This window comes from Enhydra lutris, unplaced genomic scaffold (genome assembly GCF_002288905.1).
Source record: "Enhydra lutris kenyoni isolate GAN:26980312 unplaced genomic scaffold, ASM228890v2 scaffoldscaffold49, whole genome shotgun sequence".
NCBI lineage: Eukaryota > Metazoa > Chordata > Mammalia > Carnivora > Mustelidae > Enhydra > Enhydra lutris.
In genome coordinates, this window is record NW_019154133.1 from 11,577,494 (window position 1) to 11,589,712 (window position 12,219).

Sequence of the window (12,219 nt, forward strand, 5' to 3'; positions counted from 1 at the left end):
AGGCAGGCACAGAGAGAGGGGGAGGCAGGCTCCCTGCCAAGCAGAGATCCCGATGCGGGGCTCGATCCCAGAACCCTGGGATCTTGACCCGAGCCACAGGCAGAGGCTTTAACCCACTGAGCCACCCAGGCACCCCTGCCCACAGATATTTTCAAATGAACTGTGTGATCCATTTGTAATATTGAATGAGGACAATAACTCATAGAACCATCAACAATGGCCACAAGAGAAATAACTACACTAATTCACACAAGTGTGCTTTGAGATTGTACTGTGAACTTCTCAGTACTTGGAGCATTAAGAAAGTTGCATTACCTTCTTGGACAAAGGTGACTGGAATTGTGACTGAAGTTAGTGGCTTTTACCTATAGTGCCCATAAGAGTTGAGTAGGTTTTGATACTACTTTGGAAGACCAGGCCCTACAATCTTGTGATGCTCTCACCAACCTTAAAGAGTGAGAAAAGATAGAATAATATACAAGACGTTTATAAAAGTAAAGTTTGTAATCCTATAATTTAATGAAAACTTCTAAGATGATAAATATGTTTTGCTAAAAAATGAAAAAAAATATTGCATATTAAATTGATCAAATTATTGTTCCAAGAGTCCCTTTATATTGTTGCCAAAAAAGTTGTTTGCATCGATAGCTAAATTCTCCATACTTTGTATATTTTTAAGTCATTATACCAGGAATCATTCTTAAATACTTCAAGTTACAGGGAAAGATGAAATGGGCTGATCTTCTTGGCGGTATCAGCTTCCTTGGAGATGATCGGTGCCTGAATATCACAACTATGAATAAATAACATTTATTAGGCCTTTACTACAGAGGAGGGGGTGTTTTAAGCACTTTACCCACTAGCTTTAGCTCATTAGTACTTGGTGATAGTCTGTAGTAGACTCCTGCATGGAAATAACGTGGAATTGGATTACCTCTAAAATCCCTTCCACTGCTGAGATTTAGTGAATCCATGATTTATTACTTAGTGCTTAATGAAAGAGAGGAAGCAAGGCTGTAAGGATCAAGGTGGTTTTTCCATATTCAAGGAAGCAAAATGCATAATGCTCTCTGTGTTCCTTTGGGGTTAGCATATAATTTTGAAGAAAACTTGCTATATTTTCCCAGAAAGGTTCACACAAAGCACATACAGATTAGAAATACTTCTATTTCTTCCATTTTTCCAAGCCCTCTGTGAGCCCCAAAATATAGTAATCAAACCTCTTATTTCTTTATAATACCTAACAAAATTACTTAGTGACCCATGGTTAAGTAATATAAGCTTTAACTTGTTATACATTCATTCAAGGTAATAATGTGTTCCTTTTTTTTTTTTCCTTTCCCGTTTTCTCTTATTCTCTCCTTTAACAAAAGTTCAGATCAGTAGTTAAAAATTTGATCTTAAAATGGGAAATGTAGCTAATTATTTGTTGAATAAGTAATAATCTTTGAAAATATTTATCTAACTTTTTTTGCACTTAGGGAGAAAAATAAGTTATGTTTAGATTTTGATCATTTAAAAAAATATGTTGAGACCATATTTCCCCCATCAGAAATTTTACAGAAATCCAGGAATTCTGCAATTATTTCTCCAGGTAATAGATGCCTGCTTTTCCTGCATCCTACTTTTACAAGTCTCTATAGGGAATCTCTAGATGAATCTTCATTTTACCATGAAGTCTTTAAATTTCTCTTGTTTATTTGAATGAATGACTTTCCATGGTTCTGAATTTTGCAAAATTAATTAGTCTGTGAGTATTTTCAGTTAAATTAGAATAAAAATCATAAATATGATCATCTTATTAGCCTTAATTCCATGTTACTGAAATGTGAGCGTGATACTAAGCACAACTTTGGATATACTGAAAGCATCAGTTTTAGCCATTTTCTTATATTTTTTCTCATTATTTGTTAATGTTGTTTCCATCTATTATTAATTATACTGTATATATTCTCTTTGATTCAGCTCCTAGTAATGCTGGCATAATTTGTGTTAGAAAAGAAAGATTTTTTTTTTTTTTAAAGAGGGATCCAACTATAGGATTAGGCGAAAGTTAATCTATGTCCCATCTTGTGATAAGTATTTTTTTAAAACTTTTGCAAATTTAATGACATGTTGAGATTCATGGAATCTTGGAAACCAGAATATATTTGCAACTAACTACAAAGACCATTTACTGCAATTGCTTATGTAAGTTTTAGAAGGACATGCATTTTTAATACATTTTTAAAAAAAATTTTCTTGATACTGTGCTTTAGGTTCATTTATTTTATGTGCACATACTTTTGGATGGAAAAAAAGTGTTCCCGGGCTTCAGCCTTGATTTCTAATCCTCATTTACCTCTTTGATAGAATTAGCACAAATTGACTGGGAGCTCCATTCAGCTCACGCAAGCTGAACTCTGGCCCCCAGGGGGTGTGGAGGTGGGGAGAGGAAGTGTTCTTCATCTCTTTCTCAGAGGTGTGGTTCTGTTTACTTTGGAAAGAAAAGATACAAGTATCTCCTAAAGTGGATTAGACAAGGCAAGCCGAGATGATACATTTGCACTATAAACTCTCAGGCAGCTGTGAGAATGCCTTACGTGTGAAATTTCTTACCTTCTTAAAAATCTTGATAGAGTTGTAGCTAAGCTCTTAACAGTTGAAAACAAACTGCCAATGAAGTTTATTTTCTTTTTTGCTGAGTTTTCTGGACCATTGTTCCGCTCGAGGGGCCCTGTTTGTTAGTCTTGGCTCAGAGACTTCTCTTCCTTCAGGATAAGCTCTCCTTAGGCACTTGTACAAGGCGTACTCGGGGGCTGTCTGACAGTTTATTCACCGCCCCGGCTAAAGCATAATTCAACTGCGTGACTTCCTGTCTCAGAGGAGGGGGTGGCCGGCTTTGGGGTTTGTATTTGTAATGTAAATATATAGTTGATTTTGTGGAAAACTGGGACATTTCTGTTTGTTCTCAGAAAAGATTCCTGCTCAAAGTTTTATTTTAAAGTTGGCTTTTAGCCTTTTTCACTGTGACTTGGATACTGATCTGATTTTCTGCTTTCATGGCCCTTTGTAAAAAAAAAAAAAAAATTAAAATATTTAATTCAACATTAACTGTGCTTACAAGCTACATAGCAGAATAAAATCACATTACAACCATTGTAGTATTAGATTTTATCACCATTTATTTCTTCTAGCCTGTCCAGGGATTTCTTCATGTTCAGTAGAACTAATTTGCAGTCAGACATTGAGGTCTTCTAGAAGGCCAGCAGGCTCCAGAAATTAATTTATCCAAATAACCGATCCCTCCTAGGCCAACCATAGAGGGACACCAAAATGGCCTAAGAAGGCAGAGCCTCCTTTTGAAGTCTGGAATGTTTTGACTGACTTGAAACAGGCGGCTGGAATGAAAGGATAATTTTCAGTGACCCAGGGGATTTTTTTTGCCATTTTCAAATATTAGGTAAAACAAAGAGAAATTGCTTGCTCTAATTTAGAAAGACTTAGTAATCAGGAAGGCAACCAGACTGAGAATAAAGTTCCGAGGTATAGAGGAGAAGCTTGTTTACTAAATCGAGATTGCTGGCAAAAATCAAATTTATTATACCCTGCAAGAAAATCTTACAGGGGACACATTTTAGTCAACATATCTGTGTTTTCATCACCCCTACCTGAATTATTTTCTTCATATTTAAAGAGAAAGTTAATTGCTTTGAGTTATTGCCATCTAAAAACATTACTAAGTTTTTAATCTTAATTTTAATAAACTAGGTTATCATTTGAAATCGCCTGCTATACTAAATTAGTTTACTAGAAACACTGAGTAGATATTTCGTATTTGTCTAATTTTCAAAAAAATTAATAGATGTTAAGGCCATCAGTTCTTTAAAGCAAACTGTCATATGAGTAGAAGAACGGTCCAGGTGTAACAAATGTTTTTTGACTACCCAGTCAGAGGAATAGATCAAAGTCATTTTGAAAAGATTTCTTCCTCATACTGTTGATAAATATTCGTTGTCACAGAAAAAAAAAATACCCTTTCTGTTTTTAGTGAAGAAAGGGAATTAAAAATAAGAATTAGCAACCAAACCACTTCACATTAAGGTAAAGACAGGAAATGCTTCTTTTTACACAAGATGCTCCCTGTCGCCTGTAGTGCTGTTATGCTCATGTAGTGGTATTTAGGGAAAAAAGGGCTGAATGCTACTTGTAATTTAAAAGTTCTGGATATTAGATGCCAACGGACTTTATGAATGTAGGCTTTATTTGGCAGTTTTTGAGAATCACAAAGTAATATACGTGCTGATGAGGCCACAAGCGTGTCAATCTTGTGGCCGCCAACTGGTCATTCTTTAATTGGTAAAATGTGGCCTGAATTAATTTAAATAGGACATCTATTGTAATTTTATTTGTTTTGATTTATTTTCAAGTTCGTTTGCTTGTTTTACATCGGGTTGATCGGGGTTTGATATTTTTACTATAGAAGTTGTCCGCCCCTTTTTCTCTAAGTTTCATCTTTTCGGATCAGCTTTCCATTTAATCAGCTGCTCTTGCAAAGCCAAAGTACACAGTAAATAGAAGAAAACCTCCGAAGGCGGAGGGTTCTAATGGGAGGCAATGGTCACATTATTCTAAGGTGTTTCAGAGAGAAAATAGCATTGCCATTCACTTTTATATCATCGTTAAGTTCTTCTTTTAGCTACTGAAATTCTGAGTTTAAAAAAAAAAAGTCAGCTCTTAAATTAGTTGTGGAAAATAGCCTTTGGGAAAGAAGGAATGTGAGAGGTTTAAGTAATGTTTCGCTGGGGCCAGCCATGTTGATGGATTTCGGAGGGACGGTGAGTTAAGCTATCTTTGGTAATAAGAACTAAGACTACGTAAGCACATGGCAGATTTGAGAAATGTGTGCAGCTGAAAATGTTGGGGGGATGTGTGGGACATAAGGCTTGCTCATACCAGTGGTCTGCAAAGAAGAATGTCGGCTGGGGTTGTATGATCCATTGAGTCATGGGAAGCAACTAGAATTTCTAATTTTTAATTTCATCCTTTTAAAGAGCATATATTTTGTGTAGGTTTTATATGTAATATTGTAGTAAGGCTCTATTTGTGTATAGCATGTAGATATATGTGTTTGTTTTATTGATGAGGAGTTAATGTTTAAAAAAGCATTTAGAGGTGGTTAGTTCGGGCAATATTTAGCTTTATATATTTTATCTTCAATATTGTCCATTAGGAATTAGCCCTTGGACATATTGATCAGAAATCTGAAGTATCATTGACCCTTGAATGACACGGGTTTGAACTGCGTGAGTCCACTTACACGTGGATTTGTGCTGTAAATGTATTTCATCTTCTTATGATTTTCTTTCTATTTTTTTTTAAAGGTTTTATTTATTTATTTGACAGAGAGAGAGCACAAGTAGGCAGAGAGGCAGGCAGAGGGAGAAGGAGAAGCAGGCTCCCTGCTGATCAGAGAGTCCAATGTGGGGCTCGATCCCAGAACTCTGGGATCATGACCTGAGCTAAAGTCAGCCACTTAACCAACTGAGCCACCCAGGTGCCCCATTCTTATGATTTTCTTAATAACATTTTCTTTTCTCTAGCTTACTTGTGAGAATATAGTATATAATACATATAACATACCAAATGTGTTGTTAATCAACTATATGTTACAGTAAGGCTTCCCGTCAACAGTGAGCTATTAGTAGTTAAGTTTTGGGGGAGTCAAAAATTATACATGGCTTTTCAACTATGCAAGGGGGTCAGTGCCCCTAAGCCCTGCATTGTTCAAGGGTCAACTGTAATTGAAATATGAAATTCCATACTCATGATTAATGTATGCATATAGATATTTTCATTTTGGTGATATCGAGTTTGTATTTTTCTGTATGTGTGAACAACATATCTTGGTGGGACTAGACCATATTTTATCTTTAAAAGCTAATATTAATTTTTTGCTTGAATCACTATAAGGTAAATGTATGTCATTGCATAAATGCTATCTTATGTGTACATATAATAAGGAGTTACCTTGGGTAAAAGGTAGTTGATTTTTCTTTGAAATTATGGTAATGGACTTTACAATAACCTTTTTTCCCCCAGTGTTCATTGTTTGATCATTTCTTCCTCCTTGGAATCACTGTAAGTTTCATATCTGCATAAACAGAACTATAGTTACTTGGTGATAAAGACTTAGTGAACACAGAGTGCTTTTTTTTCTAAACATTTAAAAGGTTGCATGCAGGAGAAGACTTTGTCTTACTATGTTTAGCTGCAAATGATGGAGGATAATGAGTTCAGTTTGAGATATTTTGAACCTGAGAGATTTTGGAAATATACAGGTGATTTCCATAGACCGTTAAAAATTTGGATATGGGTTGGGGTGCCTGAGTGGCTCAGGTGTTAAGCATCTACCTTCGGCTCAGATCATGATCTCAGGGTCCTGGGATCAAGCCCCACATTGGGCTCCCTGCCCTGTGGAGAGCCTGCTTCTCCCTCTCCCACTCCCCCTGCTTGTGTTCTCTCACTCACTCTCTCTCTCTCTGCCAAATAAATAAATAAAATCTTAAAAAAATTGATTAAAATTTTTTGGGGGGCATGGGCTTCTGGAGTGGACTGGGTACCAATAAGTAGGTGGTACTAAAGCCCATATATGAGGTAACTCAGGAAAAGTGTGATGAAGGAGAAAAGGACCAAAGAAGAGAAGATTTAGGGGGCTGTCAGAATCAGGGAGGAGATGAGGAGCCAACTCTGAGGTCTGAAGTGCCGTTGGAGAGGTAGGTGATCCAGAGACCCTGAGACAGAAGAGGAATGGCCAGCGGTGCCAGGTTCCTTTGAGAGATAAAGTCAGATGAGAAATAGAACAGATAGGATGTCATTAGTCCTGGCAGTTTGAGTGGGATAGTGAAGGGTGAAATCCAAATTACTGTGTTGATAAGTCAATGGGAAGTGAGATACAGGGGATGCAGTATTGAGAGTCAGCTACACTTTCTAGAAGTTCGGCTGAGAAAAAACGCGTTAGGGCCATTGCTAGAGGGAGATTAAGGATTGATGGAAGATTTTTAGAGGAGAAGATGTTTATGCAGAGGGAGTCCAGGGAAAGCCTACACTTCTTCCTCTGATCCTGAGCTACATCTAATGTCACGTTATCTCATATGCATCTCCTGTTCAGAGAGTACAACTTTGTAGGAAATGGGAGGAGTACCAATAAAGTTATAGCTATAATAAATATCTGTAATAAAGCTGGATTTTGCCATAGGACATTCATATTTGCATAGTAGCAAATAACCATTTATGAGTTACTGGCTGAGGATTAACTTATACTAACTCTCCTGGCCCTAAAGGCCACACCTTCAATCTCGGCTTCACATTTTCTCTGCCTGTTTCTCTGCTTGGCAACTCCTGTTTTGAAGTCAGAGGCCAACCCTATCTGACGTCTACTTTGGCAACTTCAACTAGATGTCCCCTCTCTTCTGTGATCCTTTAAGAGCTCTACTGTGACCCTTTGTAAGTTGATTTACAACTAGCTATTTACACATCTCTCTTTCAATGACCTGTGAATTCTCAGAGGAACTCTCTCTTAATCACTAGCCCATCTCCTTGCCTGGCACTTCATGGCTCTTCAATCAATATTGCTCAAATGAATGAACTAACAAAGGAGGACTTGAATAAAGACAGACTGTAAGCATTAGGAGAGGCAACCAAACACTATTTACATTCATTATACTCTTCTCTGTGTAACTGGCTCAAGGCCAACTTGGACTATAAAGAGGGGACAATTATTACAGTTAATTGAGATGATATTTACACATCATGACCCCTGTTGACTCAAAGGAGGAACATACTTAGTTTATTAATCTCATCCTTTCAAGAAGTATGTATCTGTGTAGGATTCTTATTGTACATAATAATTTGAAGTAGAGATATGCTCTGTTTAGCATATTCATTATTTGTTAAACAAGAGAAAATAAATGAGAATTTCACAAGGAAGTTTGAATTGCCAAATGTCTTGGTGGGAGTATTTCGAGGATACAATTATAGTTTTAATAGAGGCCATCATGTTCCATGGACTATTGTTGAAACATTTTTTCATTTTTAATTCTTTTCTTTACAATGGTTCCTCCCATTGCTTAAGAATCTTCAAAGTAGGGGCACCTGGGTGGCTCAGTGGGTTAAACCTCTGCCTTCGGCTCAAGTCATCATCTCAGGGTCCTGGGATCGAGCCTCACATCTGGCTCTCTGCTCAGCAGGAGCCTGCTTCCTCCTCTCTCTCTGCCTACTTGTGATCTCTCTCTCTCTCTGTCAAATAAATAAATAAAATCTTTAAAAAAAAAAAAAGAATCTTCAAAGTAACTGCAATTGAAAATTAATGTAAAAAAAGACTTGGGTTAAGAAATCTTTTACGTAATCTTCTATGTTTCTCATCATTTATTCCAACAATACTAGATTTGGCACTTTCCTGTCATGGTAATGCCCTGGTATGAACTGTATCAGTAGTAAAAATGTGCTACTACATAATTAATTAGCTTTTTCTTTTGATGTTGTTGAGATTCAACTTGATTTTGAGCTTGTGGTTAACTGCATACTTTTACAGAGCCAGCAACTAAGCACTTTATTTATTATAAAAGGATAATGAGATTAGTCTCTCTTAAAGTCAAGAAATTGGGCAGCAGAGGACTGGAAGGGGAGAGCGTGGCTTTGGAGTCATATGACTTGGGTCCTCATTCAGACATTGTTACTGGCTGGCTGTGTGACCCACATCAAATTACTTATTTGGCCTTCCTCTTCCAAAAAATGAGCTACTAAAATGTTATGGAGTTGCAAGTCACACATTATACAGTGCTCGGCATATGGTAGCTACTCAGTTAACATTTGTCTCACTTTCTTCTGCTGGTTTTATTCTTCTTTCTTTTGTAACTGAATGTATGTAACTCCTTGTCCTTTCTTTTTCACCTTTCCAATAGGAAAGAAGATCGGAGGCAAGTTTAATGCCAACTATTGGGATTTGTCTAATTCTAGATCCTACTATAGTTTCCACTATTTGTCTTCTTTACTGATTTTTTAGGTCTTTAAGTTTTCTTAAAAGGCTGTACTATTTCTACAGAAGTAGTACATTGGCAATAAAGTATTCAAATGATACAATAAATTATTGAAAAACAAAGCAAAAGAAAACCACCTTAAATCCTACTATTGAGAAATAACCATTGATGATATCAGATACCTATCCTTCCAGACTTATCTTAATGCATATGTGCAGATGTAAAAGAATTTTATAAAAGTTGGATTATTCTATTTAATTCTATTTGATTTCAATTAAAGAAAAAAACTAAAGTGAGCAAAAGAATTGTTGAACTCCAGGAAGATGTTACTTTTCCAAATAATATTAGCTTATAAAAGACAATCTCAAGTGAGAAAAGATGAATATAAAACTTGAGTTATTTTTTAACTACGTGTATTAATTTTAAACAGACCACTGACTTTTTGCCCTAAAACCTGAGGAAATTAGCCCACTTCTCACTTCCTTTTTCTCATTTGACAGTTTTTGTTAGTTATTCTTTTGACATTGTCTAGGTTTATAATATTCTGTTATAAAAATTGTGATAGTTTTTTAATCTGAAGTATTAAATGCTCTTTACTAACTCAGTAATCCAGTGTTGCCACCATTCTTTTTGTTTGTTAGTTTTGAAACTTTTAGTAAAGTAATTTTTCAAGAAGAGCTCCCGGGGTGCCCTGCTCCCTGATTTTGTGCAAGTTTGGTTAACACCTATATTGCTTTCATACTTAAAAGGCAACCTGGAAGAATGTGAGATTATTGGTTCTCATTTTTTTGTCTCCTTAACTTTGAGACATTGCATGACTTTCTTCTGTTATTGCATGCTACTGTGAGTGATGGTATCGACCTGATCTTTAACCCTTGTGCGTGATTACATTCTTTTCTCCTCGAATATCCTTCTGATCTTTCTCTGTCCTTGAGATTTAGTAAAAACATGTATTTGGGAATTGATTTTTCTGTATCACTATTTTGTCTTTTTTGGTGGCACATAGTGTGTCTTTTAAAGCATTCACTAGAAAAACTTTATAAATGCTCTGTGAGATTGGTGTGCCTTTAGATTGAAAAATTCAAGTATAGATTTCAAGAGCAATTTTGTTTTATTGTATTTTAAATTTTAGTCTTTTCATTTGCTGAGTTAATTCCTTCTGGATACTGATTGTGCATATGGGAGATATCTATCATCTGCTCTTCAGACATTCTCCATAAAATCCATTTTTAATTATCTTCCATTTTTTTAAAGATTTTTTAATTATTTATTTGACAGATAGAGATAACAAGTAGGCAGAGAAGCAGGCAGAGGGAGAGGAGGAAGCAGGCTCCCCACTGAGCAGAGAGCCCGATGTGGGGCTCAATCCCAGGACCCTGGGATCATGATCTGAGCTGAAGGCAGAGGCTTTTTTTTTTTAATTGTACTTTAGAAAAATTTTTATTAAAATAATATGGGGGGAACCCTCAACATGGATTTATTCTGTTAGTTGATTGTAAATTGAAGTCTTACTGTAAGATGTCAATTTAACTTTTATCTATAATATTATTAGGATTTAGGGGAATTTTGTATTTCCTAAGAAACATCGAGCCCATCCTATATAATAGAGTGATAATCATTATTTCAGGTCTTTTATAGCAGTAATTGGTGGCCAGCTAAACACAGTCGCCTGTGTATAAGCCTGGTGTCCAAAATTTCCTGACAGAAGACACTTTGCACAGTGTTTAGGAAAGAACAGATAAAGGCCAGATTAGTTTAGAGGAGAAGGTGAATTGATTGTACCCAGATCAGGTTTTCTGGGGAGAAGAGTTGGAGGAGAGGAATAAACAGAATGGTGGAAGAAGGAAAGAAGGATTAATTGAGTGAAAACAAGAGTAAAAGGGGAAATCTTTTCCTAATTTGGTTGACAGTGTAGAGTCTAAGGAACAGAAAAATAGATATGTGTAGGCAAATAAGAATTAGTGACCTAAGATGTGATGATTAGAACTCCAGTCCTGGGAGATACTATGGGGAAAATAAGACAAGTTTGGGCTATGCTATTTCATCCTTTTTGTTTAATTTTGCTTTAATTGGACTTTCAAAAAATGAACTTACCACAGAATTATTGTTCCATAAATTAAGAACCTTCACAATAGCCCTTGGGAGAACACTGAGCTAATACTAATAGGAAATAAGGATTGCTAATTAATGGACCTCTACCATAATCATTGCTTCTTTAGAACAAAAATGATTAGATTTAGGTCATACATATTATTCTGTCCTCTTTCATTATTAAATCATAAAGATGCATTGAATTGAAATGGATTTACCATTCAATATTGTTACACTTCTGGAATACAAGATTATTCTAAATCCAGGTCATGAAGGTAAGATCTCTTCATATAGAATCCTCAGACCCTATATAATTTTTAAACAAGTAGCTCTATTAGATTACACTGGTTTTGTTTTGTTTTCATTTATTTATTTATTATTTTTTAAATTTTTTATAAACATAGAATGTATTTTTATCCCCAGGGGTACAGGTCTGTGAATCGCCAGGTTTACACACTTCACAGCACTCACCATAGCACATACCGTCCCCAACGTCCATAACTCCACCCCCCTTTCTCTCCCCCTCTCCCCCCAGCAACCCTCAGTTTGTTTTGTGAGATCAAGAGTCATTTATGGTTTGTCTCCCTCCTGATCCCATCTTGTTTCATTTATTCTTTTCCTACCCCCCAACTCCCCCATGTTGCTTCTCCGCTTCCTCATATCAGGGAGATCATATGAGAGTTGTCTTTCTCTGATTGACTTATTTCACTAAGCATGATATCCTCTAGTTCCATCCACATTGTTGCAAATGGCAGAATTTCATTTCTTTTGATGGCCACATAGTATTCCATTGTGTATACATACCACCTCTTCTTTATCCATTCATCTGTTGATGGACATCTAGGTTCTCTCCATAGTTTGGCTATTGTAGACATTGCTGCTATAAACATTCGGGTACACGTGCCCCTTCGGATCACTACATTTGTATCTTTAGGATAAGATTGCTGGGTCATAGGGTAGTTCTATTTTCAACTTTTTGAGGAACCTCCATGCTGTTTTCCAGAGTGGTTGCACCAGCTTGCATTCCCACCAACAGTGTAGGAGGGTTCCCCTTTCTCCGCCTCCTTGCCAGCATCTGTCATTTCCTGACTTGTTAATTTTAGCCATTCTG